This window comes from Lasioglossum baleicum, unplaced genomic scaffold, assembly GCF_051020765.1.
Source record: "Lasioglossum baleicum unplaced genomic scaffold, iyLasBale1 scaffold0073, whole genome shotgun sequence".
NCBI lineage: Eukaryota > Metazoa > Arthropoda > Insecta > Hymenoptera > Halictidae > Lasioglossum > Lasioglossum baleicum.
The window spans coordinates 602,501-622,500 of NW_027469133.1; positions in this window are offsets into that span (position 1 = coordinate 602,501).

Sequence of the window (20,000 nt, forward strand, 5' to 3'; positions counted from 1 at the left end):
AGGACGCCGGCGCCGCGCGGTGAATAGCACGCGCGCTTATGGGTGCAAACCGCCGCGGCAACAGCCCGTCCGGCGGGGCTGTTGGGACTTAGAAAAATTTTTGCATGAAAAATTTTTTTGTACAACACAATAAATATTTATATTTCCAGGATATTTAACACAAAATATTCAACTTTTCATATACTATCTCGGCACTTTGAACATTTTTCAAGTCCAACCGCCAAGAGTAAACTTATCTTTCTATCGTATCTAGACCATTATAAATATTAGATCATTGTATAATAAAGCATTCTAACAATAAATATCAAGTATCAAAGCTCTAGGATGAATATTTATCGAATAAACTCAGAATAATGTTCCGGGCGCATTGCGTGCAACTCCGACCGAAGCGAAATTTTTCCAAGTCCAACCGCCAAGAGTAAACTTTTTTCCTAGCGTTCCCAGACCATTATAAATATTAGATCATTGTATAATAACGCATTCTAACAATAAATATCAAGTATCAAAGCTTTAGGATGAATATTTATCGAATAAACTCAGAATAATGTTCCGGGCGCATTGCGAGCAACTCCGACCGAGCGAAATTTTTCTAAGTCCAACCGCCAAGAGTAAACTTTTTTTCTAGCGTTCCCAGACCATTATAAATATTAGATCATTGTATAATAACGCATTCTAACAATAAATATCAAGTATCAAAGCTTTAGGATGAATATTTATCGAATAAACTCAGAATAATGTTCCGGGCGCATTGCGAGCAACTCCGACCGAGCGAAATTTTTCTAAGTCCAACCGCCAAGAGTAAACTTTTTTCCTAGCGTTCCCAGACCATTATAAATATTAGATCATTGTATAATAACGCATTCTAACAATAAATATCAAGTATCAAAGCTTTAGGATGAATATTTATCGAATAAACTCAGAATAATGTTCCGGGCGCATTGCGAGCAACTCCGACCGAGCGAAATTTTTCTAAGTCCAACCGCCAAGAGTAAACTTTTTTCCTAGCGTTCCCAGACCATTATAAATATTAGATCATTGTATAACAACGCATTCTAACAATAAATATCAAGTATCAAAGCTCTAGGATGAATATTTATCGAATAAACTCAGAATAATGTTCCGGGCGCATTGCGAGCAACTCCGACCGAGCGAAATTTTTCTAAGTCCAACCGCCAAGAGTAAACTTTTTTCCTAGCGTTCCCAGACCATTATAAATATTAGATCATTGTATAATAACGCATTCTAACAATAAATATCAAGTATCAAAGCTTTAGGATGAATATTTATCGAATAAACTCAGAATAATGTTCCGGGCGCATTGCGAGCAACTCCGACCGAGCGAAATTTTTCTAAGTCCAACCGCCAAGAGTAAACTTTTTTCCTAGCGTTCCCAGACCATTATAAATATTAGATCATTGTATAATAACGCATTCTAACAATAAATATCAAGTGTCAAAGCTTTAGGATGAATATTCATCGAATAAACTCAGAATAATGTTCCGGGCGCATTGCGAGCAACTCCGACCGAGCGAAATTTTTCTAAGTCCAACCGCCAAGAGTAAACTTTTTTCCTAGCGTTCCCAGACCATTATAAATATTAGATCATTGTATAACAACGCATTCTAACAATAAATATCAAGTATCAAAGCTCTAGGATGAATATTTATCGAATAAACTCAGAATAATGTTCCGGGCGCATTGCGAGCAACTCCGACCGAGCGAAATTTTTCTAAGTCCAACCGCCAAGAGTAAACTTTTTTCCTAGCGTTCCCGGACCATTATAAATATTAGATCATTGTATAACAACGCATTCTAACAATAAATATCAAGTATCAAAGCTCTAGGATGAATATTTATCGAATAAACTCAGAATAATGTTCCGGGCGCATTGCGAGCAACTCCGACCGAGCGAAATTTTTCTAAGTCCAACCGCCAAGAGTAAACTTTTTTCCTAGCGTTCCCAGACCATTATAAATATTAGATCATTGTATAATAACGCATTCTAACAATAAATATCAAGTATCAAAGCTTTAGGATGAATATTTATCGAATAAACTCAGAATAATGTTCCGGGCGCATTGCGAGCAACTCCGACCGAGCGAAATTTTTCTAAGTCCAACCGCCAAGAGTAAACTTTTTTCCTAGCGTTCCCAGACCATTATAAATATTAGATCATTGTATAATAACGCATTCTAACAATAAATATCAAGTATCAAAGCTCTAGGATGAATATTTATCGAATAAACTCAGAATAATGTTCCGGGCGCATTGCGAGCAACTCCGACCGAGCGAAATTTTTCTAAGTCCAACCGCCAAGAGTAAACTTTTTTCCTAGCGTTCCCAGACCATTATAAATATTAGATCATTGTATAATAACGCATTCTAACAATAAATATCAAGTATCAAAGCTTTAGGATGAATATTTATCGAATAAACTCAGAATAATGTTCCGGGCGCATTGCGAGCAACTCCGACCGAGCAAAATTTTTCTAAGTCCAACCGCCAAGAGTAAACTTTTTTCCTAGCGTTCCCAGACCATTATAAATATTAGATCATTGTATAATAACGCATTCTAACAATAAATATCAAGTATCAAAGCTTTAGGATGAATATTTATCGAATAAACTCAGAATAATGTTCCGGGCGCATTGCGAGCAACTCCGACCGAGCGAAATTTTTCTAAGTCCAACCGCCAAGAGTAAACTTTTCTCCCCGAGCTCCCGCACGACTTTAATCGTTATATCCACGCACGATACCGCTTGTCATCAATATTTCTCGAGTTTCAAAGCTCTCGAACGCGTATTGCTCCAGTTTTTGTGAAATATTGCTCCGACCGCCAAGAGTAAACTTATCTTTCCGGCTTACTCGGACAATTATAAATATTAGATCATCGTGTGGTAAAGCATTTCGAAGACAAATATCAAGTATGAAAGCGCTCGGATGAGTATTTATCGAATAAACTGAGAATAATGTTCGGAGCGCATCGCTTGCTCGGCCGCTCGAACGAATCGTTCGCGCGCCGAGGCGCGTCGTATCGCCGTGCGAAGGAGCTCGAGCGAAATTTTTCTAAGTCCAACCGCCAAGAGTAAACTTTTCTCCCCGAGATCTCGCACGAGTTTAATCGTTATATCCACGCACGATACCGCTTGTCATCAATATTTCTCGAGTTTCAATGCTCTCGGACGCGTATTGCTCCAGTTTTTGTGAAATATTGCTCCGACCGCCAAGAGTAAACTTATCTTTCCGGCTTACTCGGACAATTATAAATATTAGATCATCGTGTGGTAAAGCATTTCGAAGACAAATATCAAGTATGAAAGCGCTCGGATGAGTATTTATCGAATAAACTGAGAATAATGTTCGGAGCGCATCGCTTGCTCGGCCGCTCGAACGAATCGTTCGCGCGCCGAGGCGCGTCGTATCGCCGTGCGAAGGAGCTCGAGCGAAATTTTTCTAAGTCCAACCGCCAAGAGTAAACTTTTCTCCCCGAGCTCCCGCACGACTTTAATCGTTATATCCACGCACGATACCGCTTGTCATCAATATTTCTGGAGTTTCAAAGCTCTCGGACGCGTATTGCTTCAGTTTTTGAGAAATATTGCTCCGACCGCCAAGAGTAAACTTATCTTTCCGGCTTACTCGGACAATTATAAATATTAGATCATCGTGTGGTAAAGCATTTCGAAGACAAATATCAAGTATGAAAGCGCTCGGATGAGTATTTATCGAATAAACTGAGAATAATGTTCGGAGCGCATCGCTTGCTCGGCCGCTCGAACGAATCGTTTGCGCGCCGAGGCGCGTCGTATCGCCGTGCGAAGGAGCTCGAGCGAAATTTTTCTAAGTCCAACCGCCAAGAGTAAACTTTTCTCCCCGAGCTCTCGCACGAGTTTAATCGTTATATCCACGCACGATACCGCTTGTCATCAATATTTCTCGAGTTTCAATGAGCTCGGACGCGTATTGCTCGAGTTTTTGAGAAATATTGCTCCGACCGCCAAGAGTAAACTTATCTTTCCGGTTGACTCGGACAATTATAAATATTAGATCATCGTGTGGTAAAGCATTTCGAAGACAAATATCAAGTATGAAAGCGCTCGGATGAGTATTTATCGAATAAACTGAGAATAATGTTCGGAGCGCATCGCTTGCTCGGCCGCTCGAACGAATCGTTCGCGCGCCGAGGCGCGTCGTATCGCCGTGCGAAGGAGCTCGAGCGAAATTTTTCTAAGTCCAACCGCCAAGAGTAAACTTTTCTCCCCGAGCTCCCGCACGACTTTAATCGTTATATCCACGCACGATACCGCTTGTCATCAATATTTCTCGAGTTTCAAAGCTCTCGAACGCGTATTGCTCCAGTTTTTGTGAAATATTGCTCCGACCGCCAAGAGTAAACTTATCTTTCCGGCTTACTCGGACAATTATAAATATTAGATCATCGTGTGGTAAAGCATTTCGAAGACAAATATCAAGTATGAAAGCGCTCGGATGAGTATTTATCGAATAAACTGAGAATAATGTTCGGAGCGCATCGCTTGCTCGGCCGCTCGAACGAATCGTTCGCGCGCCGAGGCGCGTCGTATCGCCGTGCGAAGGAGCTCGAGCGAAATTTTTCTAAGTCCAACCGCCAAGAGTAAACTTTTCTCCCCGAGATCTCGCACGAGTTTAATCGTTATATCCACGCACGATACCGCTTGTCATCAATATTTCTCGAGTTTCAATGCTCTCGGACGCGTATTGCTCCAGTTTTTGTGAAATATTGCTCCGACCGCCAAGAGTAAACTTATCTTTCCGGCTTACTCGGACAATTATAAATATTAGATCATCGTGTGGTAAAGCATTTCGAAGACAAATATCAAGTATGAAAGCGCTCGGATGAGTATTTATCGAATAAACTGAGAATAATGTTCGGAGCGCATCGCTTGCTCGGCCGCTCGAACGAATCGTTCGCGCGCCGAGGCGCGTCGTATCGCCGTGCGAAGGAGCTCGAGCGAAATTTTTCTAAGTCCAACCGCCAAGAGTAAACTTTTCTCCCCGAGCTCCCGCACGACTTTAATCGTTATATCCACGCACGATACCGCTTGTCATCAATATTTCTGGAGTTTCAAAGCTCTCGGACGCGTATTGCTTCAGTTTTTGAGAAATATTGCTCCGACCGCCAAGAGTAAACTTATCTTTCCGGCTTACTCGGACAATTATAAATATTAGATCATCGTGTGGTAAAGCATTTCGAAGACAAATATCAAGTATGAAAGCGCTCGGATGAGTATTTATCGAATAAACTGAGAATAATGTTCGGAGCGCATCGCTTGCTCGGCCGCTCGAACGAATCGTTCGCGCGCCGAGGCGCGTCGTATCGCCCTGCGAAGGAGCTCGAGCGAAATTTTTCTAAGTCCAACCGCCAAGAGTAAACTTTTCTCCCCGAGCTCCCGCACGACTTTAATCGTTATATCCACGCACGATACCGCTTGTCATCAATATTTCTCGAGTTTCAAAGCTCTCGAACGCGTATTGCTCCAGTTTTTGTGAAATATTGCTCCGACCGCCAAGAGTAAACTTATCTTTCCGGCTTACTCGGACAATTATAAATATTAGATCATCGTGTGGTAAAGCATTTCGAAGACAAATATCAAGTATGAAAGCGCTCGGATGAGTATTTATCGAATAAACTGAGAATAATGTTCGGAGCGCATCGCTTGCTCGGCCGCTCGAACGAATCGTTCGCGCGCCGAGGCGCGTCGTATCGCCGTGCGAAGGAGCTCGAGCGAAATTTTTCTAAGTCCAACCGCCAAGAGTAAACTTTTCTCCCCGAGCTCTCGCACGACTTTAATCGTTATATCCACGCACGATACCGCTTGTCATCAATATTTCTCGAGTTTCAAAGCTCTCGGACGCGTATTGCTCCAGTTTTTGTGAAATATTGCTCCGACCGCCAAGAGTAAACTTATCTTTCCGGCTTACTCGGACAATTATAAATATTAGATCATCGTGTGGTAAAGCATTTCGAAGACAAATATCAAGTATGAAAGCGCTCGGATGAGTATTTATCGAATAAACTGAGAATAATGTTCGGAGCGCATCGCTTGCTCGGCCGCTCGAACGAATCGTTCGCGCGCCGAGGCGCGTCGTATCGCCCTGCGAAGGAGCTCGAGCGAAATTTTTCTAAGTCCAACCGCCAAGAGTAAACTTTTCTCCCCGAGCTCCCGCACGACTTTAATCGTTATATCCACGCACGATACCGCTTGTCATCAATGTTTCTCGAGTTTCAAAGCTCTCGGACGCGTATTGCTCCAGTTTTTGTGAAATATTGCTCCGACCGCCAAGAGTAAACTTATCTTTCCGGCTTACTCGGACAATTATAAATATTAGATCATCGTGTGGTAAAGCATTTCGAAGACAAATATCAAGTATGAAAGCGCTCGGATGAGTATTTATCGAATAAACTGAGAATAATGTTCGGAGCGCATCGCTTGCTCGGCCGCTCGAACGATTCGTTCGCGCGCCGAGGCGCGTCGTATCGCCGTGCGAAGGAGCTCGAGCGAAATTTTTCTAAGTCCAACCGCCAAGAGTAAACTTTTCTCCCCGAGATCTCGCACGAGTTTAATCGTTATATCCACGCACGATACCGCTTGTCATCAATATTTCTCGAGTTTCAATGCTCTCGGACGCGTATTGCTCCAGTTTTTGTGAAATATTGCTCCGACCGCCAAGAGTAAACTTATCTTTCCGGCTTACTCGGACAATTATAAATATTAGATCATCGTGTGGTAAAGCATTTCGAAGACAAATATCAAGTATGAAAGCGCTCGGATGAGTATTTATCGAATAAACTGAGAATAATGTTCGGAGCGCATCGCTTGCTCGGCCGCTCGAACGAATCGTTCGCGCGCCGAGGCGCGTCGTATCGCCGTGCGAAGGAGCTCGAGCGAAATTTTTCTAAGTCCAACCGCCAAGAGTAAACTTTTCTCCCCGAGCTCCCGCACGACTTTAATCGTTATATCCACGCACGATACCGCTTGTCATCAATATTTCTCGAGTTTCAAAGCTCTCGGACGCGTATTGCTCCAGTTTTTGTGAAATATTGCTCCGACCGCCAAGAGTAAACTTATCTTTCCGGCTTACTCGGACAATTATAAATATTAGATCATCGTGTGGTAAAGCATTTCGAAGACAAATATCAAGTATGAAAGCGCTCGGATGAGTATTTATCGAATAAACTGAGAATAATGTTCGGAGCGCATCGCTTGCTCGGCCGCTCGAACGAATCGTTCGCGCGCCGAGGCGCGTCGTATCGCCGTGCGAAGGAGCTCGAGCGAAATTTTTCTAAGTCCAACCGCCAAGAGTAAACTTTTCTCCCCGAGCTCCCGCACGACTTTAATCGTTATATCCACGCACGATACCGCTTGTCATCAATATTTCTCGAGTTTCAAAGCTCTCGAACGCGTATTGCTCCAGTTTTTGTGAAATATTGCTCCGACCGCCAAGAGTAAACTTATCTTTCCGGCTTACTCGGACAATTATAAATATTAGATCATCGTGTGGTAAAGCATTTCGAAGACAAATATCAAGTATGAAAGCGCTCGGATGAGTATTTATCGAATAAACTGAGAATAATGTTCGGAGCGCATCGCTTGCTCGGCCGCTCGAACGAATCGTTCGCGCGCCGAGGCGCGTCGTATCGCCGTGCGAAGGAGCTCGAGCGAAATTTTTCTAAGTCCAACCGCCAAGAGTAAACTTTTCTCCCCGAGATCTCGCACGAGTTTAATCGTTATATCCACGCACGATACCGCTTGTCATCAATATTTCTCGAGTTTCAATGCTCTCGGACGCGTATTGCTCCAGTTTTTGTGAAATATTGCTCCGACCGCCAAGAGTAAACTTATCTTTCCGGCTTACTCGGACAATTATAAATATTAGATCATCGTGTGGTAAAGCATTTCGAAGACAAATATCAAGTATGAAAGCGCTCGGATGAGTATTTATCGAATAAACTGAGAATAATGTTCGGAGCGCATCGCTTGCTCGGCCGCTCGAACGAATCGTTCGCGCGCCGAGGCGCGTCGTATCGCCGTGCGAAGGAGCTCGAGCGAAATTTTTCTAAGTCCAACCGCCAAGAGTAAACTTTTCTCCCCGAGCTCCCGCACGACTTTAATCGTTATATCCACGCACGATACCGCTTGTCATCAATATTTCTGGAGTTTCAAAGCTCTCGGACGCGTATTGCTTCAGTTTTTGAGAAATATTGCTCCGACCGCCAAGAGTAAACTTATCTTTCCGGCTTACTCGGACAATTATAAATATTAGATCATCGTGTGGTAAAGCATTTCGAAGACAAATATCAAGTATGAAAGCGCTCGGATGAGTATTTATCGAATAAACTGAGAATAATGTTCGGAGCGCATCGCTTGCTCGGCCGCTCGAACGAATCGTTTGCGCGCCGAGGCGCGTCGTATCGCCGTGCGAAGGAGCTCGAGCGAAATTTTTCTAAGTCCAACCGCCAAGAGTAAACTTTTCTCCCCGAGCTCTCGCACGAGTTTAATCGTTATATCCACGCACGATACCGCTTGTCATCAATATTTCTCGAGTTTCAATGAGCTCGGACGCGTATTGCTCGAGTTTTTGAGAAATATTGCTCCGACCGCCAAGAGTAAACTTATCTTTCCGGTTGACTCGGACAATTATAAATATTAGATCATCGTGTGGTAAAGCATTTCGAAGACAAATATCAAGTATGAAAGCGCTCGGATGAGTATTTATCGAATAAACTGAGAATAATGTTCGGAGCGCATCGCTTGCTCGGCCGCTCGAACGAATCGTTCGCGCGCCGAGGCGCGTCGTATCGCCGTGCGAAGGAGCTCGAGCGAAATTTTTCTAAGTCCAACCGCCAAGAGTAAACTTTTCTCCCCGAGCTCCCGCACGACTTTAATCGTTATATCCACGCACGATACCGCTTGTCATCAATATTTCTCGAGTTTCAAAGCTCTCGAACGCGTATTGCTCCAGTTTTTGTGAAATATTGCTCCGACCGCCAAGAGTAAACTTATCTTTCCGGCTTACTCGGACAATTATAAATATTAGATCATCGTGTGGTAAAGCATTTCGAAGACAAATATCAAGTATGAAAGCGCTCGGATGAGTATTTATCGAATAAACTGAGAATAATGTTCGGAGCGCATCGCTTGCTCGGCCGCTCGAACGAATCGTTCGCGCGCCGAGGCGCGTCGTATCGCCGTGCGAAGGAGCTCGAGCGAAATTTTTCTAAGTCCAACCGCCAAGAGTAAACTTTTCTCCCCGAGATCTCGCACGAGTTTAATCGTTATATCCACGCACGATACCGCTTGTCATCAATATTTCTCGAGTTTCAATGCTCTCGGACGCGTATTGCTCCAGTTTTTGTGAAATATTGCTCCGACCGCCAAGAGTAAACTTATCTTTCCGGCTTACTCGGACAATTATAAATATTAGATCATCGTGTGGTAAAGCATTTCGAAGACAAATATCAAGTATGAAAGCGCTCGGATGAGTATTTATCGAATAAACTGAGAATAATGTTCGGAGCGCATCGCTTGCTCGGCCGCTCGAACGAATCGTTCGCGCGCCGAGGCGCGTCGTATCGCCGTGCGAAGGAGCTCGAGCGAAATTTTTCTAAGTCCAACCGCCAAGAGTAAACTTTTCTCCCCGAGCTCCCGCACGACTTTAATCGTTATATCCACGCACGATACCGCTTGTCATCAATATTTCTGGAGTTTCAAAGCTCTCGGACGCGTATTGCTTCAGTTTTTGAGAAATATTGCTCCGACCGCCAAGAGTAAACTTATCTTTCCGGCTTACTCGGACAATTATAAATATTAGATCATCGTGTGGTAAAGCATTTCGAAGACAAATATCAAGTATGAAAGCGCTCGGATGAGTATTTATCGAATAAACTGAGAATAATGTTCGGAGCGCATCGCTTGCTCGGCCGCTCGAACGAATCGTTCGCGCGCCGAGGCGCGTCGTATCGCCCTGCGAAGGAGCTCGAGCGAAATTTTTCTAAGTCCAACCGCCAAGAGTAAACTTTTCTCCCCGAGCTCCCGCACGACTTTAATCGTTATATCCACGCACGATACCGCTTGTCATCAATATTTCTCGAGTTTCAAAGCTCTCGAACGCGTATTGCTCCAGTTTTTGTGAAATATTGCTCCGACCGCCAAGAGTAAACTTATCTTTCCGGCTTACTCGGACAATTATAAATATTAGATCATCGTGTGGTAAAGCATTTCGAAGACAAATATCAAGTATGAAAGCGCTCGGATGAGTATTTATCGAATAAACTGAGAATAATGTTCGGAGCGCATCGCTTGCTCGGCCGCTCGAACGAATCGTTCGCGCGCCGAGGCGCGTCGTATCGCCGTGCGAAGGAGCTCGAGCGAAATTTTTCTAAGTCCAACCGCCAAGAGTAAACTTTTCTCCCCGAGATCTCGCACGAGTTTAATCGTTATATCCACGCACGATACCGCTTGTCATCAATATTTCTCGAGTTTCAATGCTCTCGGACGCGTATTGCTCCAGTTTTTGTGAAATATTGCTCCGACCGCCAAGAGTAAACTTATCTTTCCGGCTTACTCGGACAATTATAAATATTAGATCATCGTGTGGTAAAGCATTTCGAAGACAAATATCAAGTATGAAAGCGCTCGGATGAGTATTTATCGAATAAACTGAGAATAATGTTCGGAGCGCATCGCTTGCTCGGCCGCTCGAACGAATCGTTCGCGCGCCGAGGCGCGTCGTATCGCCGTGCGAAGGAGCTCGAGCGAAATTTTTCTAAGTCCAACCGCCAAGAGTAAACTTTTCTCCCCGAGCTCTCGCACGACTTTAATCGTTATATCCACGCACGATACCGCTTGTCATCAATATTTCTCGAGTTTCAAAGCTCTCGGACGCGTATTGCTCCAGTTTTTGTGAAATATTGCTCCGACCGCCAAGAGTAAACTTATCTTTCCGGCTTACTCGGACAATTATAAATATTAGATCATCGTGTGGTAAAGCATTTCGAAGACAAATATCAAGTATGAAAGCGCTCGGATGAGTATTTATCGAATAAACTGAGAATAATGTTCGGAGCGCATCGCTTGCTCGGCCGCTCGAACGAATCGTTCGCGCGCCGAGGCGCGTCGTATCGCCCTGCGAAGGAGCTCGAGCGAAATTTTTCTAAGTCCAACCGCCAAGAGTAAACTTTTCTCCCCGAGCTCCCGCACGACTTTAATCGTTATATCCACGCACGATACCGCTTGTCATCAATATTTCTCGAGTTTCAAAGCTCTCGGACGCGTATTGCTCCAGTTTTTGTGAAATATTGCTCCGACCGCCAAGAGTAAACTTATCTTTCCGGCTTACTCGGACAATTATAAATATTAGATCATCGTGTGGTAAAGCATTTGGAAGACAAATATCAAGTATGAAAGCGCTCGGATGAGTATTTATCGAGTTATTGAGAAATAATTTTCCGAGTTATATTTCGACGTGTACTAATCGTGTTCTATCGGTCGTGCGGGTAAACGGCGGGAGTCAGTTTTGGTCTGTACTGTTAGCTAGATCGTCCCCGGATATGTTTGCGATGCGCGTGTTTGGATTAACGAGTTTCCCTCTGTCCCTACCTTTTGGGTCTTAGAAGGTCCAGGGTTCTATTCCCTGGTGCGCCAACCCCCCCTCCACGCGGTAGGACCTGGAAACCCTCGGGTGACCAACGGGGCTCTGGTAGAAAGTGAGCTCTTACGTGAGTGAGTCCTATGTGATCACCGTGGCTCTGGCAGAAAGAGAGAGCTCTTACGTGAGTGAGTCCTATGCGATCACCGTGGCTCAAGTATAAGAGAGAGTTCTTACGAGAGTGAGTCCTATGCGATCACCGTGGCTCTGTCATAGAACGAGGGAGCTCCTGCGTGAGTGATAATTCTGCAATCACCGCGGCTCTCCGAGTAAACGTTAAACTACACGGCGTTTCCCCATAAAGTTGCTTGTCGTGAGCTACCCAATCCCTACCGCCAACGGTAGGGCAACGGATGCCGCTTGCAGCTAGAAGTGTAGTACAGAGAAATAATCGAATCGAGGGAGCTCCTGCGTGAGTGATAATTCTACAATCACCGCGGCTCTCCGGGTAAACGTTAAGCTACACGGCGTTTACCCATAAAGCTGCTTGTCGTGAGCTATCCAATCCCTACCGCCAACGGTAGGGCAACGGATGCCGCTTGCAGCAATGGAGTGTGGTACAGAGAAACTATAAAGATATTAAAGAGAAATTACTCTTCAGAGAGATTCCCTAAACACAGCTCACCCTGACGATCCCCGCAGGCGATACCTGAACATCTAGATATCGTGATCGTAGGGTTGTAATGGGCGAAACGGCCTGAACGCCGCGCCCGACCTGCTAGAGAGAGCTCTTACGTGAGTGAGTCCTATGTGATCACCGTAGCTCTGTCATAGAACGAGGGAGCTCCTGCGTGAGTGATAACTCCGAAATCACCGCGGCTCTCCGGGTAAACGTTAAGCTACACGGCGTTTACCCATAAAGCTACATGTCGTGAGCTACCCAATCCCTGCCGCTGATGGCAGGGCAACGGATGCCGCATGCAGCAAAAGAGTGTGGTACAGAGAAACAAGTAACTAAAGAGATATGAAATGACAAGGTGAACGTCCCACCTATTTCAACTCACCAGGCAATGCCAGACTATCCCGTCGAAGCATGTGGCCTTCTCAACCTTCTCTCACCTCCCCTCCCCATCTCCATCGCCCGAAAGGGTCGGGTGTGCGTGCAAGCGGCACGCAGCGAGTTCGCCTTCCCGTGGTTCCCCGTGAGCGCGGCGCTTGGGCGAGGAATACCATATCCTCCCACAAACGCACGCGGCCAAAGAACTCGTCCACTGCATACGTCTCGGTGGCACTGCTGGGTTTTTCCATCGCCCGTTCTACTTGAACAGTGGAGCCGCCTCGCTAAACTTAGATGTAAAATTTATGCTATGCGTATGCCTTAACGGCGAGGAAGCATATCCGATGCTACCTTCGAGGTGGCCGGATGCACAATAAATGTCCCTACCTTTTGGGTCCTAGAAGGTCCAGGGTTCTATTCCCTGGTGCGCCAACCCCCCCTCCACGCGGTAGGACCTGGAAACCCTCGGGTGACCAACGGGGCTCTGGTAGAAAGTGAGCTCTTACGTGAGTGAGTCCTATGTGATCACCGTGGCTCTGGCAGAAAGAGAGAGCTCTTACGTGAGTGAGTCCTATGCGATCACCGTGGCTCAAGTATAAGAGAGAGTTCTTACGAGAGTGAGTCCTATGCGATCACCGTGGCTCTGTTATAGAACGAGGGAGCTCCTGCGTGAGTGATAATTCTGCAATCACCGCGGCTCTCCGAGTAAACGTTAAACTACACGGCGTTTACCCATAAAGTTGCTTGTCGTGAGCTACCCAATCCCTACCGCCAACGGTAGGGCAACGGATGCCGCTTGCAGCTAGAAGTGTAGTACAGAGAAATAATTGAATCGAGGGAGCTCCTGCGTGAGTGATAATTCTACAATCACCGCGGCTCTCCGGGTAAACGTTAAGCTACACGGCGTTTACCCATAAAGCTGCTTGTCGTGAGCTATCCAATCCCTACCGCCAACGGTAGGGCAACGGATGCCGCTTGCAGCAATGGAGTGTGGTACAGAGAAACTATAAAGATATTAAAGAGAAATTACTCTTCAGAGAGATTCCCTAAACACAGCTCACCCTGACGATCCCCGCAGGCGATACCTGAACATCTAGATATCGTGATCGTAGGGTTGTAATGGGCGAAACGGCCTGAACGCCGCGCCCGACCTGCTAGAGAGAGCTCTTACGTGAGTGAGTCCTATGTGATCACCGTGGCTCTGTCATAGAACGAGGGAGCTCCTGCGTGAGTGATAACTCCGAAATCACCGCGGCTCTCCGGGTAAACGTTAAGCTACACGGCGTTTACCCATAAAGCTACATGTCGTGAGCTACCCAATCCCTGCCGCTGATGGCAGGGCAACGGATGCCGCATGCAGCAAAAGAGTGTGGTACAGAGAAACAAGTAACTAAAGAGATATGAAATGACAAGGTGAACGTCCCACCTATTTCAACTCACCAGGCAATGCCAGACTATCCCGTCGAAGCATGTGGCCTTCTCAACCTTCTCTCACCTCCCCTCCCCATCTCCATCGCCCGAAAGGGTCGGGTGTGCGTGCAAGCGGCACGCAGCGAGTTCGCCTTCCCGTGGTTCCCCGTGAGCGCGGCGCTTGGGCGAGGAATACCATATCCTCCCACAAACGCACGCGGCCAAAGAACTCGTCCACTGCATACGTCTCGGTGGCACTGCTGGGTTTTTCCATCGCCCGTTCTACTTGAACAGTGGAGCCGCCTCGCTAAACTTAGATGTAAAATTTATGCTATGCGTATGCCTTAACGGCGAGGAAGCATATCCGATGCTACCTTCGAGGTGGCCGGATGCACAATAAATGTCCCTACCTTTTACCTCATTAGTTCCACGAGTTCCACCTTTGCTCTTTTTTGCTCCTTTTCACTCCTTTTCGCTCCTTTAGCTCCTTTTCACCCCTTTTCGCACTTTCGCGCTCTTCCGCGCCCTCTTTCACACTTTCCGCCCTTTTACGCCCTTTCCACGTTTTCACTTCTTTCCTCGCGCTTTTCGCCGTTTTCGTCCCTTCTGCCCATCGCGCCCCTTGTGCCTCGTGTGCCTCGTGTACCCCTTTTGCTCCTTTGACCTCTTTACGCCCTTTTACTCTCGTTTGAGTTCAGAAATCCTGGCAATCACACGAAAATCTCCGTACGAATCCGAGGACAGCTCTTCGGCTGACACGGTTATAGAAATGGACTTCGAGAGCTCCGACTCTGAGGAAGTGACGAACAGGAGGAGGAAGACCAAGGGAAAGGAGAAACGAAAGAGGAGGAGCTCGGGCAGCGGTGATGCGGGGCCCACAACGGCGACCGCTGATGGACGGACGGGGAAAACGAAAAGAAAGAAAAAGGGTTCTCCTCCTAAGGCCCTGACGGAGCACGAGACTGACACCGATGAAGCAAAACAACAGAAGGCTGACTCAGAAACCACTCTCTCCCTGAAGGCAAGGTCGGAGAAAATCTTCAGGAGTGTAATGGCCTTCCTCCATGATCCGGACAACTCCATCGACTGCAAGACCACAGAAGCCGTCCTTGGCAAATTTTACAAGCTTCAGGGCGTTCTAAATGAGGCACTGATCCAGAACAGCCACCTCGAGGGACAAGTTGCCGCGCTTAAGGGGGAAACTGCTCAACAGCGGAGGACCTTCGAGACCACCGTTGAGAAGGCCGAGAAGGGGTTCGCCACAGCAACGACCACAGCCCCCAGAGGATCCACTACATATGCGGAACGGGTTGGGCTGAGATCCAAATCCGCGATGGCCTCTAACTTAAAGCGAAACCCTCCTAATGTAATAACCATTGTACCTAAGGACACAAAAGCATTCGTGTCTAGTGAGGCGACAAAGGAAGCGGTGCAGAAACTCATATCCCCGGCACGTGATGGACTTCAAGTGGTGGGCGTACGGGGAATCCAGGGGAACGGAATTATTGTCGAGACGGCCAAAACGAGCGACGTGACTGCACTCCTGGGTAATGAGAAACTCAGGGAAGCTGGACTGGTGGTTGGCGCACCTCAGAAAAAGAGCCCACGGGTCATCCTGTACAACACCCCAAGGATGCTCACGGATGAGACTCTGCTGGACACCATCGCTGAGCAGAACGTGGATCAGGAAGGAAGAACACGAATGAGACAACAAATGAGGGTTGCTTTCAAATCCGGGGACAAAAACAAAGAAACATGTAACACCATCCTCGAGGTCTCAAACGAAGCTAGAAATTATCTGCTCAAAAAGGAATCATTGTACATCGGCTGGAGCCGTTGCAATGCGCAAGATTACATTGCTGCCACACGATGCTACAAATGTCAGGCATTCGGACACACATCTAAGTACTGCCGAGCGGAAAAGGAGACGTGCGGACACTGTGGAACCGCGGGGCACAGCTTCAAGGACTGCCCAAACAAAAGCTCATTGGCAGTCTGCTCGAACTGCCAGAGGTTTGGAAGAGACCACCACCACTCCGTGAAGAGCAATGAATGTCCCGCATACAAAGCCGCGATCAACCAGGTCCTTTCTAGAACCGACTATGGCCAATAATATCACCATAAATGGCCGGGAGCTAAAAATCGCGCAACATAACATGCGGGGATCGCACAACGTCTCGCTGGAGATGCGGAGAGTGATGAACGACGAGGACATTGACATCTTGCTAATGCAGGAACCATACAATGTCAGAGGTCGACTTCTGGGACTCAGGGGCTGTCTCACTGTCACCGGGGGAAAACCACAGTCTCACGTGATGGCGGCAATAGCCGTACGTAACCCAGGGCTCAACGTTCTGAAGCTTGCTCGCCTGTCCAGTGAGTACTGTACATGTGTTGAGATCTCGGGCGCTGCTGGAAGGATATATCTGGCCAGCATCTACTTTAGGTTCTCGCATGACATCGACCGCTATCTCAGCCTGATACATGACATCTGCCATGAACTGCGCGGCCAGAGGTTGATCATAGCGGCTGACGTGAACGCTAAATCCCCCATGTGGCACAGTGGGATTCTGGACAGTCGGGGTGTGATGCTGGAGGAAACGATAGCGTCGGAGAACCTGGTGGTGCTCAATAGCCCAGACAACCCCCCCACCTTCCGAAACCACTGTGGAAAATCGAACATCGACGTCACTATGGCCACGGAGGCGGCGGCCGGACTCATCCGCGACTGGGCTGTGCATGAGGGATGGACGACGAGTGACCACAACCCTATCTCCTTCTGCGTCGGATTCCCGGATCGAGCGGGGGCCACCGGAACCCGAGAACCGGCGCTGCACCAGCGTTACCGAACGACCGAAGTGGACTGGTCGAGATTCCAGGATGTCCTCCAGCAGATCAGGGGACTCAGATTGCGGGATTTTGGTCCGAGGAGCAAGGATGAGGTGGAGGTGGCGGCGGCCTTAATTCAGGACTGCATCGTGTCTGCCTGCGACGCTGTCCTGCAGCGGAAGCAGCGACATGATAGATCTGTCCCATGGTGGACGCGAGATCTCACGGCCCTGAAGAAGAAAACCTACAAGACCAGAAAGGCCTTCCAGGTTGAGACGGACCCGGTGCGAAAGATCGCCCGGAGGAATGAATACCTCCTGATTAGACGCAGGTACACGGCTGAGATCCACCGTGCCAAGACGACCGACTGGCAGAAATTCGTGACCAACGAGGGCAATGAAAACCCGTGGGGGTTGGTGTACAGGGCGTGTATGAGAAAGTGCAGCCCGGAAATGGCGCTGTCTACGAGATGCGTAGGCGCGGACCGCCCGATCACATGGGAGGACTCCGCCCTGGAGCTCCTGAACGCCCTTGTTCCGGATGACACCCCTGACAGCACGGAGGAGCAGATTGAAAGGAGAAACTCTCGCCTCGCGCCGCCTCCGACGGCGCCGGATGTCTCGAGGTTCGCCGACGCCGAGATCGGGGAGGCCGTCGCCTCCCTCCGGAACGGCAAGGCCCCGGGACCCGATCTCATCGAGGTTATCGTTTACAAGGCCTCATATGGCGTCCTCCGTGCCGAGTTCTTGAAGTTGTTCAACGCCTGTCTGGAGTTCGGGTGCTTCCCCGCGGTCTGGAAGGTTGGCTCAGTGCGCGCGTTGCTTAAGGGCACGGACAGGGATGAGGCGCTTGCGAAATCCTATCGCCCGATATGCCTCCTGTCAGTGATCGGGAAGTCCCTCGAGAGGCTCATGGTCGGGAGACTAGAGGAGACTTTCATGATGCCGGGGTATGCAGCACAGCGGCAGTTCGGGTTCCGTAGGGGCAGGTCAACGGTGGACGCGATAGTTGAGATGCGAAGGTGTGTTGAGACCTCCGATCGCAAGTATGTACTCGCGATCATGTTCGACATTGCTGGCGCTTTCGATAACGTCTGGTGGCCAAGCATTATGCATTACCTCAGGGAGAGGAACTGTCCCGGGAACTTGTATTCCCTGGTATCCGACTACCTGTCTGACAGACGGGTCATACTTGTCGGTAGGAGCGGAAGAGTGGAGAAGGGCGTAACGAGGGGTTGCCCGCAGGGCTCCGTGGCGGCTCCCCCTTTCTGGAACCTGGTGTTCGACGACCTCCTGATGACCTTGGAGAGGGATGGACACGAGGTCTTCGCGTATGCTGATGATCTCTCGCTGCTCATCGCTGGTAACACCAGAGCCGAGATTGAGGGAAGGGCGCGTGCGGCGATCGCGACGATTGAGGGTTGGTGTTCTCGGGAGAAACTTTCTCTGGCTGGAGAGAAGACCGAGATGATCATGCTGAGGGGATCGTTTGCGAGGAGCAGACCACCAGCGGTTAGAGTCCAAGGAAAACAGGTCCGCATGGCCGAGTGCGTGAGGTACTTGGGGGTACACTTCGACACAGGCATGAAGATTAATACCCACATCAAGAAGGTGAAGGATAAGGGCTTGCAAAAGATCAACGCTCTCGCTGCGGTGGCGCGACGCACATGGGGACTTAGACACAAGGCACTGCGGACTTTGTACACCGGACTGTTCCTCCCTATCGTTGCATACGCGGCTCCGGCTTGGATGGATCTGATGACCGGAACTGGCCTTAAAGCCTTGCAAGCGGCGCAGAGGCAGGCGCTTCTGCGTGTAACTAGAGCGTACAGAACTGTCGCCACGGACGCCCTCCTCATCGTCGCAGGCGCCCCCCCGATTGACCTGCATATGCGACGCCTGGACATCCGATACAAGGCTTCTAGAGGGAGAAGCTTCGACATCAATGGCTATAGCTTCCCGGAGGACTTCGATGGTGGGCGTTCGGACATGGACCTCAACAGTGAGGTGATTGAGTATCTGCTGCGAGAGTGGCAGACCAGGTGGGACGAATCCACGACCGGCAGACACACTCATGGACTCTTCCCCAACGTGCTGGACAGGCTTCTCATGAAGTGGATGTTCCTAGAACACTACGTCGTCCAGTTCCTGTCAGGGCATGGGGATTTCGCTGAGAAGCTGCATGAGAGAGGGTTGTCCGATGACCCCGGCTGCCTCTGCGGGGCCGCGGGTGAGTCCCCAATGCATGTGATGTTCCACTGCCCCTTATATGAGACAGAGAGGAGGGAGTACCGTGCGGTCTGCCAGGAGAAGGGCCTTGACTGGCCCCCAACCGGAACGAGCATTATTCGCGAGGACACATACAGGGCCCTCGCCCAGGCTGCCAAGAAAATACTCCTTAGAAAGGAGGAGACGTGGTGGAGGAGAAATCGAGGTTCCGCGAGACTCGAGGAGTGATGGCGAAGGTTGCCGCAAGAATTATGGAACATTTGGAACACATCCAAACACATTACTGACCATACTCCAAGTGAAATGAGACACTAGAAACTAAATCCTGCATCCCATATCCTGGACCCTAAATCCTGAGTCCTAAATCCTGAGAAGTAACCAACAGACTGGCGGGAAAGAAAATGGGAGAAAGGCCAGAACAACCGGGCCGGCGTTGCTGATATGGAGGAAACTCCGAGGTGCAGCATCCCTTCTTCAGGGGGGTCGCCAAAACTAAATGTCCCTACCTTTTTTTTCGTTCAAACCATGTCTGTGGATTTGTGCGGATATTGAGATGCCGGTTTTGGGCCATTTAATTGTCAATAAAACAACATGTAATTGTTTGAAATAATACACTATGTTCATATTGTATTATTCGTATCTTATTAATAAAATAAAAAATTTATATTTTAATTTTTTACTTTTAAATCACATGTATTATTTTCAGGTGGCATTCGTATGGGATAATTGGTTATTTCAGCTACATTGTTCTAATAATATAAGGAATATGCTGCTAGAACTCCGGCAATACGCTGCTAGAAGATGAAGCAGTACGGCGCTACAACATGAAGGTATACGCCGCTGGAACT